Source organism: Hypanus sabinus, chromosome 5 (assembly GCF_030144855.1).
Source record: "Hypanus sabinus isolate sHypSab1 chromosome 5, sHypSab1.hap1, whole genome shotgun sequence".
NCBI lineage: Eukaryota > Metazoa > Chordata > Chondrichthyes > Myliobatiformes > Dasyatidae > Hypanus > Hypanus sabinus.
The window spans coordinates 54,476,721-54,496,456 of record NC_082710.1 but is presented as its reverse complement, the minus strand read 5'-3'; the positions used below and the strand labels follow the sequence as shown (position 1 = coordinate 54,496,456).

The 19,736-nt window shown below is 38.2% G+C and overlaps 1 pseudogene; it reads left to right on the top strand.

Annotated features, from left to right (window-relative positions):
• LOC132394161 (very low-density lipoprotein receptor-like) overlaps nt 1–19,736 on the top strand; it is a 125,477-nt pseudogene that overhangs the window by 100,487 nt on the left and 5,254 nt on the right.

Genomic DNA, 19,736 nt, shown 5'->3' with positions numbered 1-19,736 from the left:
AAATACATTTTTAAAATACTTTTCCATCATTTTTAAAATGCAGTTTTTGTTTCAGGAGCATTTTACGTGTGTAGAGTGGAATAGCTGGATTTAACAAATTGATAAAGTTGATATCGTGAAGTATATTCAGATATGACACACCAGAAACAATGTGTTAAATTGTATTGATTTTATTTCTGTCAATTTTTAAAATTACAGTATCTATTTGAAAAAGATCCTCAGTTTTGACTTTGTTTGAGAATGTTCTAGATATATTGTAATGTCCCTTATATTCAAATTAAGTATTAAAAAAGGCATCTTAAAGACAAGATGTGTTTTCTCCCTAATCTTTAAGTTTAATTTTCATTTCAGCACTTAAGATCTGTAAGCCTGATTATTTGAAATGTGGCGGTAGCTGTATTCCTGAAAGCAAAGCAATGTGATGGTTTTAAGGATTGCCCGGATGGCAGTGATGAATTTGACTGCAAGAGTAGGTATGTGATTTATTTTCTGACTATCTTTTAATTCCTTGCTTCAACTCATTTATAAATAAAACCTCTTCTTCCTTCCAGTTCCAGACCTTTTAATTTCAGATGCTAAAGCGGAGAATGCATAAATGCATCCAAACTGTGTAACCAGCAACAAGATTGCAAGGACTGGAGTGATGAACCACGTGATAAATGTAATAAGTGACTTTGGCTTGTAAAGGTGGCTCTTACATTTGAGAAGTTGCAATAAATGTCAACATGTTTTGAAAATGGATGAGCTCTCGAGCTGCTTGCTCTATTCCACCAATGTGTATTTACAAGATCAACATTTTCTTGCCCTGAAGCCTTCAATCTCTAGTGTTCCTCGAAATTCTAATTCCTTTTCCAACCATTCTGCAATTTGTACCTAATGACACTTCCTTTTTTTCATTTTCAATTTTTTTTATTGATTTAAAAAAATTATATTGGCTCTCCTAGCCAATAAAGTTGAAAAGGCTATCACATGTTGAGCAGAAGCAGGAACACTTCCTGCTTCCTTCAGAGTGATCCCAAAGATTGCCGTAAGTGAATTAGGTTGTAAGTCTACGCCTATGACTTTTGATAACGTTCTAAAAACATCTCTCCAAAAACTATTTAACTTTATACAAGACCAAAACATTACGAGTTAGAGTAGCCACCTCAGCGTTGCATCTGTCGCAAGTGGGATTTATATTAGAAAAAATATGCACTAGTTTATCTTTTGACATATGTGCCCTGTGCACTACCTTGAACTGAATCAAGGAGTGACGGGTGCAGATAGATGAATTGTAACTAAATAGTAAATTTTATTCCATTGGTCATCTGAAAGTGAGTCCTGAAGTTCCATTTCCCAAGCCCGGTTTAACCTTATCATTAGGTATCATACGTGAATTCATTAAGCGTTTATATATAATAGCTATCAATCCTTTTTGAAATGGTTTGAGCTAAAAAATAGCATCTATCTTATTTGGTAAATGAACAAATGGATAACTCGGTAAGAAATCATGTAAAAAAATTCCTAACTTGTAAGTATCTAAAAATAGTGCATTAGATATATCATATTTATCCACTAACTGCGAAAAGGACATTAAACAATCCTCTAAAAATAAATCTAAGGTTTTTATTCCCTTAGTTTTCCATGTTAAAAAAGCCTTATCCAGAATTAATGGTTTAAAAAAAGTTAAAATGGATATTACTAGAGAGAAGAAAGTTATTTCAGTCAAAAAATCTGCGAAATTGAAACCAAAATTTTAATGTATGTTTAACAATAGGACTAAGACCTTATCTACCTATCCCAGAGAACAAAAAAGGAAGAGGTGCCCCCAGTAAAGAAGGCAAAGAAAACACCCTTACGGAGTTCTCCTCCAATTCTAACCATGAAGGACAGTCCTGATTATTTATACCGTAAATCCAAAAGGTGATATAATGAATATTAATTGCCCAATAACAAAATCTAAAATTTGGTAACACCAGTCCTCCATCTTTTTTTAATTCTTACAATAAAGATTTTGGCACACTAGAACTTTTATTATTCCAAATGTATGACAGGATCATAGAAACTATTCTGTCAAAGAACGTTTTTGGAACAAAGGATGGAACTGCTTGAAACATATATAAAAATTTTTTGTAAAATTACCATTTTATAGCATATATTCGACCAATTAATGATATCATCATAGGCAACAATCTGGAAAACTTTTGTTGTGTATATTCAATTAGAAGAAGGAAATTAAACTTGTACAAGTCTTTAAAATTTTTAGTAATTTTAATACCAAGATAGGTAAAATAATTTTTAGCAATATTAAAGTGTATTTGATCATAACAATTAGAGTAATTAATAATGGGAAATAATTCACTTTTGTGAAAATTTAATTTATATCCAGAGAAAATACTAAATTCAGTAAATATGGCTAGCATAGAGGGAATAGATTTCCTAGGGTCTGAAATGTAAACTAATAAATCATCCGCATATAACAAAACCTTATGTAGTTTATCCCCTCTCTTAATACCCTGAACAGAATTAGAGTCCCTAAGAGCAATAGCAAGTGGTTCTAAAGCCAAATTAAGTAATAAAGGACTGAGAGGACAACCCTGACGGGTTCCTCTATATAGTCTAAAATAAGGAAATGCTTGATTATTAGTTATAACCGCAGCCATTGGGGCTTGATAAATCAGTTTGTTCCAGGAAATACATCCTGGACCAAGATTAAACCTCCTCAGAACCTGGAACAAATAAGGCCATTCCACCCTGTCAAAAGCTTTCTCTGCATCCAGAGACAGAATACATTCAAATTCTTTAACTGAGGGGGGAATAAATAATATTTAACAATCTTCAAATATAAAAATGTGAATACCTATTTTTAATAAATCCAGTTTGATCATTTGAAATAACAGTAGGCAAAAATTCTCAAGTCTATTGGCTAAAATCTTAGAGAGAATTTTAAAATCCACATTCAGTAAGGAGATAGGTCAATAGGATGCACATTCAGATAGATCTTTTCCTTTTTTAGGAATCAATGAAATTAACACCTCATAAAAAGTTTTCAGAAGATTCCCAGAAGATATAGAATCAGTGAAAGTTTGACAAAGATGTGTAAGCATTTCATTGGAAGTCTTATAAAATTCCACTCTCTATCCATCTGGTCCCAGAGCTTTCCCTAGTTGCATAAAGGATATAGCCTTAGCTATTTCCTCTTGTTTAATAGGTGCATCTAGTGTATCAATAACTTGGATCAAAATTTTAGGTATATTTAATTTTTGCAAAAATCTGTTCATAATAATAGTATTGTCAGGGAATTCAGATTTATAAGGATTGGAATAGAAATCCATAAATATGTTATTAATTTCATAAGGGTCTATTGTTTCAGTTCTATCTGGTCTGTGTATTTTCAAAATCTGCCGTCTGAACATGTTTGCCTTTAACTGACCATCCAACAGTTTACCTGATTTGTCACCAAGTATATAAAATAGACTTTTAGATTTAAAAATTTGCTGCTCGATGGGAAAGGTCAAAAGCAAATCATATTGTGTTTGAAGTTCAACCCTTTCCTTATATAGATCTTCACTAGGTTTTACTGAATATGCTTTATCTGTCTAATTTTATTAGTAATCACTACAAGTTCTGCTTTGGTTTTCCTTCTTAAAGCTGCTGATTATGAAATTATCTGTCACCTGATAAACGATTTCATCGTATCCCATATAACCAAATTTGACATTCCTCAGTTGTATTAAGTTCGAAAAATATAGAAATTTGCTCCTTGATAAACCTAACAAAGGTTGGATCCTGTAACAATACAGGATTCAATCTCCACTGTGACACTTTCAAAAGACTGTCAGAGAGCTTCAGGGTTAATTTCACAGGTGCATAATCCAACAGCGCAATGATGTCATATGCACACTCAACAACGGAGTGTAGCAACTGTGTATCTAAAAAAAAAGTAATAAATTCTTGAGTATTTATGATGAATGTGTGAGGAAAAAAGAAAAATCTTTGTCATTAGGGTGTTTATATCTCCAGATATCGACCAGGCCATATTCCAGTAGAGAAGAATTAATACAGGCCGCCACTTTATTAGGAAGCGACAGATTGGTTGATGACCTGTCAATCACCGGGTTTAGACACCAGTTACAATCACCGCCCATAATCACCTTGTATTCATTCAAATTCGGTACCTCAGAAAAGAACTTCTTAAAAAATTCAGGACTGTCTGAATTAGGTGCGTATACACAAACCAAAGCTACCTTTTGACCACATAATAAACCAGTGACAATTAAATATCTTCCAATTGAATCAGTAGTAGTATTAATATGTACAAAAGGGATTTAGGAGTTAACAAAAATAGATACCCCTCTAACATTATTTGTTGATAAGGTGATATAAATAATATAATAATAATAATCCTTCATTGTGATGGAAAATAACTGGTTCTTTGAGTCTCAACAGTAGAGGCCTGGACACACAGTTTTAATAATAAGGAATTTATTTACAAGGGGAAGTCAGGTCAACACAAGCAACTACAATACACAGGAAGTGGTGTGGGACAAGGTACAGTTACACAAACAAAGAACAAGGGAAAAGCACTACAACAGCTATCCCCCTTGACCTTGGATAGCTGCAGCTCCCTTACCAGGACAAACGATAGACCTGCCCACACATAAATCAATGCACTTAACTTCAATGAGGTGGTCTGTAAGAGAGAGCGAGCCAGGCACAGGTCTCACCTTTTATAGCATGGGGCTGGGCAAGATAATCCAATTAAGGTGACCAATAATTTAGGTGTGCATTGATTAGCTGGGAGGAACCAGTGTTGATTGGCATGCGGTGTGTCCTCCGACCAGCCAGGTGGCAGTACGTCTGTCACGTAGCCGGTATCTCTGGATACATCCTTCCAGAATTTGAAAAAGCAATCTTCATCCTGTCTCCGTACATGAGTTTCTTGCGCAAAAATAATATCCGCATTAAGTGTTTATAATTTTTTTAAAAATCTTTTTATGCTTAATAGGATGATTCATGCCATTCAGGTTCCAAGAAATTATATTAATTTTATTAGGATCCATGTTTAAGATTTAATTTAAAGTTTTATAAAGAAAGCTATTGCTTATGCGCACACTAATCCAAAAGAAAAAAACAGTACTGATTTGACCAGAAGTGACGACATAATTGAGAGAAAATGTAACCTCATTAGAACCGTTCAGTTGAAAAAAAAACCCTATTCTAATAGCTCTCCCATCCCCTGAAGCCCAAAAGAAAGAAGCAACCAATCAGAAAGTTGCATGCTAAACCTAATGGCCCCTGACCTCATCCTCCATTTTTCAGCAATATTAAAAAAATGTAATATTTATCCCACTGATTCTAGCCATAATAAATGAGATAAACAAATTTCAAATGCTGTAGTGTTATGTCTAACAATAATAAAAACGTAACTGGCAACGGCCATCTTAACTTCATCTAAAGTATATTAACCACATATTCAAAAAAGAATAAATCCAAGCAAATAATATTACAACTGAAGTTCTTGCTTTTTAAAAAAAAACTTGCAAGTTGTACAAAAAAGTAAGTGTAAATATATATATATATCTCAAACCTAAAACTATATTAATGTTAAGACAAGTGAAAAGATAGAGAAAAAATAATTCAGACCAGGTTCTGTGCGGACATCTATAATATGAAACTGGTTTCCTTCAAAGCAACTATGAATATATAGTAATTATTAACACATAAAGAGAAGAATTAAATCAGCCAAAACCCATATGGGCATCCATAAAGCATGGAATAGACTTTCCTCAAAGCATCTGTAAACATCTCATAAGTCAAAATTACCTATTCAGGTTACAGTCGACTTAACTTTGAAGTTCTTAATAAACTCCCACCCTTCATCAGGGGAGAAAATCCTCTGTGGCTGAGAATTAGGAAGTACAATTACCAGCTGTGCAGGATAGCGAAGCGATGGATGGCATTTTTTTTATACATTTCTCTCATCACTTCCCAATATTTCCTCCTTTTGGCAAAAATCTCAGGAGCAAAATCTTTGACTATATGAATTTCAGTTGACTTGTAGATTATTTTCCCTTTTATTCTAGCTTCTTTGGTTGTATAACAACGCAAACAAAGTACAATTGGCCGGGTATGTAATTCAGGTGAACGCCAAAATCTTGGAATTCTGTGGACCCTGTCGAGTACAGGGCTTGCTTCAAGTACCTCACTAAAAAGAGAATACAGCATATCTGAGAAGGACTTTAACAGGTCACCAGTTTCAGTATTTTCAGGCAAACCTAATATATGTAAATTACTCCAACTTGCTCTGCTGTCTAAATCAATCATTTTTTTCTTTGTTCTTGATAATTCCAAGGTAACTTGATTAATTTTCTTTTCCATAGATGACATCTTCAGTTCTTTGTTAATAGTTTGCCTGAATTGTTCCTGTTCCCTCTCAATTCGATGAGTAGTCTGCTTGAGCGTCTGAAATTGAAAGTCCAAATTCTGCAGAGATTCTTGAACATTAAAAATGGATTTTTGAGCTTCCCATTAGTATCCGTCAGCTTATCAATCTTGGTGTTAAGCGATCCAAATTCAAACTTCATATCTTTTATTGAGGAGCATATTTCTGCTAGAGTAACAGGGTTCCTCCGATTTCTTTGTTTGTTCCGTTTCAGGAAAGGTCTTGCCGCTTCTCAATTCAATGCCAGATCAACTTCCGGCCATCGTAATTAAATCATAAATCCTTCAACAAAAGTAATAAATCTTCAGACTTAAAACAAGACTGTCAGTGGAATGCAGAATATATAAAAAAGCGGAGCCGCAATAAAACATGTCTCACTCCATTTGCTGCAAAATGGAGTCTCCATGACATTTCCTAAGTCAGAAACTCTATTCCTCATTTAAATGTGAAATTGTGTGTGTGTCAGTTTGCTTGCTTTACTAACAAATTGGATTTGTTACATTTATTTTTGAACTATTCCTCAGTTATTCTGTTTAAAATCTTGTCTTTTTCCAGTTTTATTATAAATTCTCATTGTAAACAGCTTACAAAGGCAGTGTTGTACCTGCAGTCAACAATAAATTCAACATGAATGTCAAGATCCTATTTGAATAATCACAATATTAAATTTATTTAAAGTGTGTTTTCCCTAATGAAATGCAGATGGCTAATGTCTATGCTAATTTTAGGAGTACAAGAAATGGGAGGAGGATTAAATATTTCCCCTTGTGCCTACAGTGTTTATTAGGATAATTGCTGATATTGGTTTCTTGACCATTTTGTCCAGGACTAACCCTATATTTGCACTATCCATAAAATCAATTTTACATATCTCAGAACTGCAATGGTAGAGAACTTCAAAAATTCAGTACCACTGGGCAAAGAGAATTCTTGGCTGACACTTAGTTCCAATATGGTTCTGCCTGTTGGAAATGATCCCAGATCAGCCTTGTCTCCACAGTGTGATTCTCTGCTTCATGTTTGCTAATTAAGTTTTAATAGTTTTAAACTCTTTTTCTTTACAGATTTGAATGAATGCTTGATGAGCAATGGTGGCTGTTCTCACATCTGCAGAGATCTTCCCATTGGTTATGAATGTGACTGTCCTCCTGGCTTTGAACTGCTTGGCAGAAACTCTTGTGCAGGCAAGTCAAGTTGACTGTCTCCTTGGAAATTAGCATGAACATAAGTATGAAGTATTTGTTTTTCTGTCCTGCAGATGTTGATGAATGTCAGAATCTGGAGATCTGCAGTCAAATCTGTGTCAACTTAAAGGGGAGCTTTAAATGTGAGTGTCACAAAGGATATCATCTGGATCCACTCAGTGGGAGTTGCAAGGCTCAAGGTACGTATCGTGTTAAGTGCCACTTAAATGACTATTTTGAACTTATTTTGCAGAACATCTCCAGCCAAGTATCTAACCAAGTGGGACAGTGAACTGCTGTTTTTATTTTCTTCATGCCAAATTATCCACTAACTTTCCACATAGTTTCGATGTGGTGCCTTGTCTTTCCCTAGATAAAGACTTACTTCATTAATTATATAGCCTTTTAGTTTTGAAGCCATCTTACTACAAATTGGCCTCTCCACTTCTATTCTAAGGAAGTAATGCTAGAATTATTTTCAACTCCAGTCTGATCAGAACTTAAGTGGGTATAGTCCGAAGCCTTTGAACTGAAGGAACAATTTGATGGCAATGAAATCCCATTATGTCTTGTCACTTAACATGGGTTAGTAGATTTGGTAGCAGGTTCTGCATTATTAGAAACGTTATTATAGATAAGCTGTCTAGTTAATGTCTTGTCTCCTTGGATGCCCAAATCATTTGTAAAGTAGTATACCCAATGAACAAAACTTGGAATTTGTATCTTATAGCAGACAAACAAAATACCCTGGATCTAATGCACCATTTGGACAGACATAAAAGGATATATTTATGTAAAAGATTTTATTGACTTCCTTTTTCTGCCATGTGCTGCCTTTCATAAAATTAATATCCCACTTTTGTATCCTCGCTCAAAGATGAGTAGGGTATGGAAGAATGAGGGATTCTATTAGGAACATTGGTCTCTTCAGAAAGTAGAAACCAGCAACTTCCTGTATTTTATCTGTTATCTAAACTTGTGGAGCCCTGAGAGAGTAGCTTTTGTTTATTTCTAAAACAGGAGATGAACCTACTTTAATTTTTGTCAACCGCCATAACATCAGGAAAATTGGACTGAACCATTTGGAATACACTTGAGTTGTTGACCAGTTAAGAAACGCTGTAGCACTTGATGTTAACATTGGAACTCGGAAAATCTTCTGGGCTGGTTTGGTATATCAAGCAATATTCAGGTAAAAATTTCTGGAGCAGAAAATAGTAAGAAACACCTGTGATAAGCAGGAGTGCAGTTCTATTACACTTGTAGTTTGAATCATGAAGTATAACTGTAGGCAGTCATTGGGTTTGTTTCTGTGCTGTACTGTAGCTCAACCTGTCCATGATCATCAGAATACCCATCTAAGCCTTTCCTATGCTTGCTTTGACCATCAAAACACGGAGGCACCTTCAGTAACTCCCCCAGCCCTGATGACACTGTGATTTCAGTCTCTGAGGCTGATGTGAGAGCATTCTTCAGGAGGGAGAAAGCATCCAGCCCAGATGGGGTACCTGGCTGAGTACTAAAGACCTGTACTGATCAACTGACTGGAGTGTTCACCAATATCTTTCATTTCTCACTTTGGCAGTCTTGGGTAGCCACCTGCTTCAAGCAGGCCTCAATCATACTGGTGTCTCAGAAGAACATTGTAACCTGCCTTAATGAGTATCGTCCAGTAGCCCTTACATCCACAGTGATGAAGTGTTTTGAGAGGTTGGTGATGAAACACATCAACTCCTGCCTGAGAAGCAACTGAGATCTGCTTCAGTTTTCCTACCTGTTTCCTACAACAGGTCCACAGCAGATGCCATTCCATTGGCTCTTCATTGGAACATCTGAGCAGTAAAGATGCATGCTTCAGGATGCTCTATATTCACTATAGCTCAGCGTTCAATATTATCATCCCCTCAAAACTAATCAATAAGCTTCAAGACCCTGGCCTCAATACTCCGTTGTGCAACTGGATCCTCAATTTCCTCACTCGCAGACCCCAGTCAATTGGGATTGGCAACATCTTTTCCACAATCTCCGTCAGCTTATCCCCTTGCTTTAGTTACTTTACACTAATGACTGCGGAGGTCCAATGCCATATTTAGGTTTTCTGATGCCATCTCTATTGTTTTCCAAATCAAAGGTGGTGAGAATCAGCGTGTAGGAGGGAGATTGAAAATCTGGCTGAGTGGTGCCACAACAACATCTCACTCAGTGGCAGCAAGACTAAGGAGCTGAATATTGATATCGGGGAGGAAACCAGAGGTCCATGAGCCAGTCCTCATCAGAGGATCTGAGATGGAAGGTTTTTCAACTTTAAATTCCTCGGTGTTATCATTTCAGTGGATCTGTCCTGTGCCCGGCACCTAAGTACAATTATGAAGAAAGCACAGCAGCACCTCTTCTTTGGAAGTTTGCGGAGATTCAGCATGACATCTAATACTTTGACCAACATTTACAGATGTGTGGTGGAGAGTATGTTGACTGGTTGATCACAGCCTGGTATGGAAACACCAATGCCTTGAAATGGAAAATCCTTAAAAAAAAAAGTAGTGGATGTGGCCTAGTCCATCACCAGTAAAGTCGTCCACTCCATTGAGCACGCCTGCATGGAGTGCTGTTGCAGGAAAGCAACATCCGTTATCAGGGACCTCCTCCACTCAGGCCATGCTCTCCACTCACTGCTGGCATCAGGAAGAAGATACAGGAGCTTCAGGACTCTCACCACCTGTTCAGGAACAATTGTTACCCCTCAATCATCAGGCTCTTGGACAAGTGGGGATCACTTGCCTCATCACTAAGCTGTTCCCACAACCTATGGACTCACTTTCAAGGACTATTTATCATTTACTAATTATTTTTTTCTACTGTCTTTGTACAGTTTGTTGTCTGTTCCACTTTGGTTGTTCATTTACCTTGTTGGGTGTGGTCATTGCTTCTGTTGTAGTTCTTGGATTTACTGAGTATGCCTGCAAAAAATGAATCTCAGGGTTGTATATGGTGACATGTATGTACTTTGATGATAAATGTCCTTTGAACTTCTTATGTATTCTCCCTCACCTTGTACATGTGCCCTCTAGTTTCAATTCCCTTTCTCTGTAGGGGTCATTCTCCTTATCTGTGCCCCTCATAATTTTGTATTCATCGACAAGACTGAAAGTCATTCTGTTATGCTCAATGTAGTAAATCCCCAGCCTGCCCAAACTTTTCCTATAATTCAGCCCATTGAATGCCAGGAATATTCTCATAAACCAGTGCACTCTTTCCAGCTTAATGACATCTTTCCTATGACAGGGTACCAAAACTGTACCCAATATTCCAATTCTCAATAAACTCGTTTTGGAAAATTGTAACCTGGTTTTGTCCCCTAAATGTATATAGGCAGTCCCTGGGTTACGATCAGGTTCCGTTCTTGAGTCTGTCTTTAAGTCAGATTTGTACGCAAGTCGGAACAAGTACATCCGTCCGGTATTGTTTAGCATCACTTAGTCAAACATTTGTCTTAGTATGTAGTATATATTTTACCTTTCTATGCATATAAAACACATAAAAAAATATGCATTCCAATAATTAAACCACTGCGTTGCTTAGTAATAATTGTAGCTTTCATCGGGGCAGGGCCTTTCACATGCTCATGAAGAAGAGGAGAGTGGTAGTGATAAGGGACTCAATAGTTAGAGGTACAAACAGGAGGTTCTGTGGTCACGACAGAGACTCCCAGATGGTTTGTTGCCTCCCAGGGTCAGGGATGTCTCTGACCACGTGCACAGCATTCTGAAATGGGAGGGTGAGCAGCCAGATGTCATGGTACACACCAGTACCAATGACGTAGGAAGGAAGAGTGAGGAGGTCCTGAAGACTGAGTATAGAGAGCTTGGTAGGAAGTTAAAAAGCTGGACCTCAAGGGTGGTAATCCCAGGCTTGCTCCCTGTGCCACATTCCAGTGAGGGTAAGAATAGGACGCTCTGGAGGATGAACACATGGCTGAGGAACTGATGTAGGGAGCAGGGTTTCAGAGTTCAGGATCACTGGGACCTCTTCTGGGGCAGGTGGGACCTGTACAAGAGACAGGTTACACCTGATCTACAGGGGACCAATATCCTTGCAGGGAGTACGTACACAACACTGGAAGAACTCAGCAGGTCAGGCAGCATCCGTGAGAAAAAAGCAGCCAACGTTTCGGGCTGAGACCCTTCATCAGGAATGGGGAGGGGGGGAAGAGAGGCGGAAGCCCAGTAATAGAGATAGGGGATTCTTTTGATCCACAGCATCTGCAGTTGTATTTTTGTGTTCCTTGCAGGGAGGTTTGTTAGTGCTATTGGTGGGGGGGGGGGGGGGGAGGGTTTTAAACTAAATTTGCAGGGGGATGGGAACCAGAGTGCCAGAGTAGATAGTTGAGCAGGGGTGAAAATAAATGATGTTAAAGGTTCATGCAAAGTCACAAATAGAAGGGTTGTGTGTGTTGGTAATAATCTTCTGAGGTGTGTCTATTTCAATTTGAGGAGTATTGTGGGGAAGGCTGATGAGCTGAGGGCATGGATTGACACATGGAATTATGACATTGTAGCCATTAGTGAAACTTGGCTACAGGAGGGGCAGGACTGGCAGCTTAATGTTCCAAGGTTCTGATGTTTCAGTCATGATAGAGGCAGAGGGATGAAGGGTGGGGGGGTTGGCATTGCTAGTCAGGGAAAATGTTACAGCAGTGCTCAGGCAGGACAGATTAGAGGGCTTGTCTACTGAGGCCACATAGGTGGAGCTGAGAAACTGGAAAGGTATGACCACATTAATGGGGTTGTATTATGGACCACCCAATAATCAGCGAGAATTGGAGGAGCAAATCTGCAGAGAGATAGCAGACAACTGCAGGAAACAAAGTTGTGATAGTAGAGGATTTTAATTTTCCACATATTGATTGGGACTCCCATAATGTTAAAGGTCTAGATAGGTTAGAGTTTGTAAAATGTGTCCAGGAAAGTTTTCTAAATCAATATATAGAGGTACCGAGTAGAGAGGATACAACATTAGATCTCCTATTAGGAAATGAGTTAGGCCAGGTGATGGAAGTGTGTGTAGGGGAACACTTTGGTTCCAGTGATCATAACACCATTAATTTCAACTTGATCATGGATAAAGATAAATCTGGTCCTCGGGTTGAGGTTCTAAACTGGAAAAAGGCCAAATTTGAAGAAATGAGAAAGGATCTAAAAAGCGTGGATTGGGACAGGTTGTCCTCTGGCAAAGATGTCGTTGGTAAGTGGGAGGCCTTCAAAGGAGAAATTTTGAGAGTGCAGAGTTTGTATGTTCCTGTCAGGATTAAAGGCAAAGTGAATAAGAATAAGGAACCTTGGTTCTCTAGGGATATTGGAACTCTGATAAAGAAGAAGAGAGAAATGTATGACATGTATAGGAAACAGGGAGCAAATAAGGTACTTGAGGTGTATAAAAAGTGCAAAAAAATACTTAAGAAAGAAATCAGGAGGGCTAAAAGAAGACATGAGGTAGCTTTGGCAGTCAAGGTGAAGGATAATCCAAAGAGGTTCTACGGGTATATTAAGAGCAAAAGGACAGTGAGGGATAAAATTGGCCCTCTTGAAGATCAGAGAGGTCGGCTATGTATGGAACCAAAAGAAATGGGGGAGATCTTAAATGATTTTTTTGCATCTGTATTTACTAAGGAAACTGGCATGGAGTCAATGGAAATAAGGCAAACAAGTAGTAAGGTCATGGAACCTACACAGATTGAAGGGGAGGAGGTACTTGCTATCTTGAGGAAAATCAGAGTAGATAAATCCCCAGGAACTGACAGGGTATTCCCTCGGACCTTGAAGGAGACTAGTGTTGAAATTGCAAGGGCCCTGGCAGATATATTTACAATGTCAGTATCTACGGGTGAGCTGCTGGAGGATTGGAGGATAGCTCAAGTTGTTCTGTTGTTTAAAAAATGCTCTAAAAGTAATCCAGGAAATTATAGGCCGGTAAGTTTGACGTCGGTAGTAGGTAAATTATTGGAAGGAGTACTAAGAGATAGGATCTACAAGTATTTAGATAGCCAGGGATTTATCAGGGAGAGTCAACATGGCTTTGTGTGTGGTAGGTCATGTTTAACAAATCTATTAGAGTTTTTTAAGGAGGTTACAAGTAAAGTGGATGAAGGGAAGGCAGTGGATGTTGTCTACATGAACTTCAGTAAGGCTTTTGACATGGTCCCGCCTGGGAGGTTAGTTAGGAAGATTCCATCACTAGGTATACATGGTGAGGTAGTAAATTTGGTTAGACATTGGCTCAATGGGAGAAGTCAGAGAGTGGTAGTGGAGGATTTCTTCTCTGAGTGGAGGCCTGTGACTAGTGGTGTGCCACAGGGATCAGTACTGTGTCCATTGTTATTTGTCACCTTTATCAATGATCTGGATGATAATGTGGTAAATTGGATCAGCAAATTTTCTGATGATACAAAGAATGGAAATGTAGTGGACCATGAGGAAGGTTTTCAAAGCTTGCACAGGGATCTGGACCAGCTGGAAAAATGGGCTGAAAAATGGAGGTGGAGTTTAATACAGACAAGTGTGAGTTATTGCACTTTGGAAGGAAAAACCAAGGTAGAACATACAAGGTAAATGGTAGGGCACTGAGGAATGCAGAAGTACAGAGGAATCTGGGAATACAGATACAAAATTCCCTAAAAGTGGAATCACAAGTAGATAGGGTAGTAAAGAAAGCTTTTGGTACATTGGCCTATATAAATCAAAGTATTGAGTATAAGAGTTGGAATGTTATGATTAGGTTGTATAAGGCATTGGTGAGACTGAATTTGGAGTATCATGTGCTGTTTTGGTCACTGAGTTACAGGAAGGATATTAATAAGGTTGAAAGAGTGCAGAGAAGGTTTACAAGGATGTTGCCGGGACTTGAGAAACTGAGTTACAGAGAAAGGTTGAATAGGTTAGGACTTTATTCCCTGGTGTGTCGAAGAATGAGGGGAGATTTTTTTAGAGGTATATAAAATTATGATGGTTATAGATAGAGTGAATGTAAGCAGGCTTTTTCCACTGACGCTAGAGGAGAAAAAAAAAGAGGACATGGGTTAAGGGTGAAGGGGGAAAAGTTTAAAGGGAACATTAGGGGAGGCTTCTTCACACAGAGAGTGGTGGGAGTGTGGAATGAGCTGCCAGATGAAGTGGTGAATGCGGGCTCACTATTGACATTTAAGAAAAACTTGGACAGGTATATGGATGAGAGGGGTTTGGAGGGATATGGTCCAGGTGCAGGTCAGTGGGACTAGGCAGAGAAATGGTTCAGCACAGCCAAGAAGGGCCAAAAGGCCTGTTTCTGTGCTGTAATGTTCTATGGTTCTATGCTCCATTATTCTCACTTTATTCTTTAAAGTTGTTCCGATCGTTGACTGAATGTAGCCTAACACTTTTCCAATGATCAATGTTGTTTCACCTCTTTCCAATGCTTTATTATTTCCACTTTATTTTCAATTGTGATCACTTCTCGTCAATGGAACAGAAATACTGCGGGCAGTGGGTCTCGAGCTTCACCGGCTCCTGAGCTCCGTCAGGTCCTAAAGTCCACCGCACTGAGACAGATTAAATGGGACAAGTGGGGGTTGTGCTGGGTTTGGGTATTTCATCCTCCCCAATATTCCGCATGGGAATGTAAACTGGAGGTGGCAGTGTTTTTTTTATGAGATTGAGTTGCGAGCTTGACATCAACCCAGCACAGATGGAGAGCGCGCTTGGAAGTGATCTGTCGCTGGATGGAACTCGAAAACCTCCATTCTCGAGCCTGGCGCTGATCTTACTGCGCCACCAGCCAACTGGAAAGGAGGAGGAGGCAGGGTCAGAATGAATCTTGCTAAGAAAAATTTAAGCCAAATACAAAGTTACACACTCAACACAGTATCAACGGCAATGACTTAAAATGGAGGACGGTGTTCTCCTTCCTCGGTTCGTAGGTACGAGTTGTTCATAAGTCGGACATTTGTAACTCGGGGACTACCTGTACAGTGATCTGTGTTCTTCATAGATAGTTTGCAACCTCCCCAGTCTTTTTCCTTCTCCACCCCTCTATAAGGGCTAACATAATGGATAGTGTGTCGTCACAACACATGCGTTTGGGTTCAATTCTGCGACTGTAAGGAGTCTCTTTGTTACTGATGTGACCACATGGGTTTCTTCTCACATTCCACAGACATACAGGTTAGTAGGTTGGTTGGTCTGATGGGTGTAATTGGACAATGGGGCTCTTTGGGCTGAAGAGCGAGTTACAGTCATGTCTCTAAAAAAGAATTGTGCCTGTGCAAATTGACGCCTATCACTTGCTTTGCAACTGCCCTTTCTATGTGCAGTTGATTCCTCAGCCATGCATCTAATTAATCTAGTTAACAGTTTTCAGACCCAGCTGTTTACTTCATGAAAGTCCTATGATGCTGATGGATGAACATAAATAGGACAAGTCTGTCCTCGGATAAATCCTTATTTATCAATGGAAGAACTTTTCCCCCTCCATTTTCAACTAGCAGCCTATTTTATACTTGCTTTCTACAACATAATTATTGCTTCCAACTTGACTATTAATGCAACAGCTAGCTGGTTTTAACTGCTTATGTATTTTGAATACTTCTAAAGTATATTACTGTAACCACTTTTCTTTTTGCAGTAAATAATTGGATGAGCACGATGGTAAAAAGACCATCTCCAGAGCTATTAAGGATGTAAAAATCCCTGTGGGAATTGCTATTGACTGGATCTACAAGAACATTTATTGGACAGATGCAGGCACTAAAACACTCTCCGTGGCTAACTTTGATGGGGAAAAAAAGGAAGATTCTTTTTCAAACTAATCTGAAGGAACCAGCATCCATAGTTGTTGATCCACTGTCTAGGTAATTTTCAATGATTATCCACATACCAATACAATGTGTTTAGGATCAGTTGGAAAGTAAACATGCAGGGTAGTTAAATAACTTGTAGTTAAAATGATAGCAGTACTAATAACTTTTGTCAGAATCCTGAACTGCACGTTTTAAATGGGTGCAAGCAGATTTGGTAGCCAGCTGTTGGTTACCAGAGAGTTAGTTGATAAATGGAGTAGCATTGGGTAGGTGGATAACTAAACTTATATTCAGAAAATATCATAAAACAAATTTGGAGGCTTCTGACTGATGTAGAATTGCTTCAGTCTGAGATATTTTTGGGGATAGAAACACGTTGGTTTGTATATAGGCTCTTGCTTTATGAATTTAATGAAGATGAGAGCATGTTTCGTGCATGGATAACTTGACCAACTAGAAGTGCGTGTTAGATTATTTTCTTACTATAATGTAGTGGCTGTGTAACAGCATAAGAACAGTCTCTGCAGCCAAGCAGACTTTGTTAATTAAAAGCTGGTTCTTGCTTTGGATTGAAAGGTTTATATTCTGGTCAGACTGGGGCGAGCCAGCAAAGATTGAGAAAGCAGGAATGAATGGTGCTGCCCGCCAGCTGTTGGTTACCAGAGAGATTCAGTGGCCAAATGGTGTTGCACTGGGTAAGTGGATAACTGAACTTTCATTCTGTGAAGTGAATAAAACCTCATACATCACCTAATTCTTCCTTAGACTTCGTGAAAAGGCGCCTCTATTGGGTTAATTCGAAATTGCACATGTTATCGAGCGTGGATCTGAATGGTCAGGATAGAAGAAATGTATTGCAATCTGAAGAATTCCTTGGCCATCCACTTGCTATATTTGTGTTTGAGGTAAGATAGCGACAGTGCTTTTGTTACAGAGTGTACTGTGATCTTGGGCTGTAACTAAATTGGTTACCATTATTGATCTACATATCATTGACTTATGAATATGAGCACTCCTGCAGAATATAATTACATAGGACAGAACTGGCAGTTCCATATGAAACTGTCTGCTGTTCTGGCCCAGGCACTGCCTCCAGTATATTCATGTTGGGCTTCATCATTTGTGTAAACTGGATTAGTTAACGTTTCTGGCCCATTTCAGTTATGGCAGTGGAGAACTATGCATAAAAGCTTTTGCCTCGGCTCTGAGGCAATAGTGATTTTTGATTGGCAGCTGTGTTGGTGCAGTGACTTTATTGTTAAGTCCATCACCAAACTAAATCCAGCATGATCTGGCTATCTCTGAAACCAGAGCCTGTAAAACACATAAAGTTGATGTTTGGAGTCTCACAAAGAGTCAAGAATAATTCTTAGTCAAAGGTAAGCTGGTGTGCAATTTTGTCATTCTTCTATGTTTAGACCCAAAACCAAGATGTGATGATGCTAATGCTGGATCTCAATCTTTCAATGTGACAGTGGAAGTGGCAGTATTTCAAAGCCGTGGGCCATTAAGTGTATTACTTGGAGATGCATGGAATGTTTGAAAATATCACTGGAGAACTGAAATATACCTAGTAAATATGTAAGGGGCTGTTGGATATTCTTGGAGTTTGACTGTAGATGAGAAAGTTGCAAGTACTTCATATAAAAATATTCTGTTTTAATTCTGATGTCTAAGGAATATTGACAGAGTATGTATTGCTGTAATTTTTATTGCTTTAGTGGTGGTCACTCAAATGTGGTTTGATTCCACATGGGATTTGTTTTCAGGATCATGTCTTTTGGATTGATAACGAGAATGAAAAAATCTATAGTGCCAACAAGTTCACAGGAGCTGATGTAGTACCTTTGGCCTCCAATCTTGATGAACCTCATGATATTACTGTTTATCATGATTTAATTCAGCCATCAGGTAATAACTTTGAACTCAGAATTTAAATAATCTTGTCAGCTGTTTGTGGTATACTCCCAATTCTTGTATGCTGTTTGATAAAACTGAAATATGACATTAAATTGTCGCTAGCATGGTATTACACTTCAAATTTATAATATTTAGAATGTTTTGCCCTTGAACCTCCCTTTCTGCATGCCATAAATTGCTGAAAGATAATCAATGGGTCTTCTTATATTGACAAAGGACTAATATGGTTTCTAATTGAAATAGAATCTTGGTGGAGTTTCAAGATGGCGACGTAAACATCTGCCTTTTAGGTGCTCTTTATTTTTTCAATTATAATCACCCTTTAATTAAATCTTTTCGAATTTAATCATGAGTTGATACTTTCGATTAACTTTTTTTTCCTAAAATTATATTTGATCTAATTTTGTCAAACTTAAAATGGCTACAAGCAAGAAATCGTCTAAGGAGCCTTTATCTATCGACGCAATTTCTAATCTTCTGGATGCTAAACTTGCAAGTTTGGAAAGCAAGCTGAAAAGTAAAATGGAAAGTAAAGCAACAAGTTTGGAAAGTAAACTGGCAAGTTTGGAAAACAAGCTTACCACGAAAATGTCTGAACTTGAAGGAGTTGTTAGATCGCTTGATAATAAGCTTCAATCGCAGGCATCGGATATTCAGCGGCATGAAGATAAGTTCACGACTCTTGAAAAATTAATTTGAAAAAGTACGTACAATTGAAGCGCTGGACAAGAAGATACAATCAACTGTTAAAACAGTAGATCAGTATAAGTTTAAAATTACTGATCTCGAAAACCGATCTCGCAGACAGAACTTGCGGATCATCGGGTTTCCCGAAAAAGTTGAGTCCGGTGATTTAACTGAATTTTTCTCTAAATTACTGTGGGAAATTTTCAGTGGTGAAGTTTTGCAAGCTAAACCTGTTATCGACCGCGCTCACAGAGTTGCGAGATTTTCGGCTGTGTCTGGTAAACCACGAGCGGTGATTGTTCGCCTTCATTATCCTCGGGAGAAAGAGCTTTTAATTCGATTAGCTCGTAAAAAAGGTATGATTTCTTACAACACCAACACATTTCGTATTGTTGAAGATTATTCGTTCAAAGTAATGAGAGCGAGAATCGCTTTTAAACCAGTGAAGGCAGAGATTCACTCGATTGGACTTAAACAAGCTTTAATGTATCCAGCGAAGCTTAGAATTACGCTGAACGACAACAGTCAGCAATTTTTTAACACTCCGGAAGAAGCGAAGAAATTTGTTGAAGAATATCGATCTTCTAGTGCAACTTGAACTATGTGTTATGTTGAAGATTTTTCGGAGAGAGGATGCCATTTCATTTTAAGTTTTAACCTATGAAGCTGGGTCATAACTTTTTATCCTGATCTA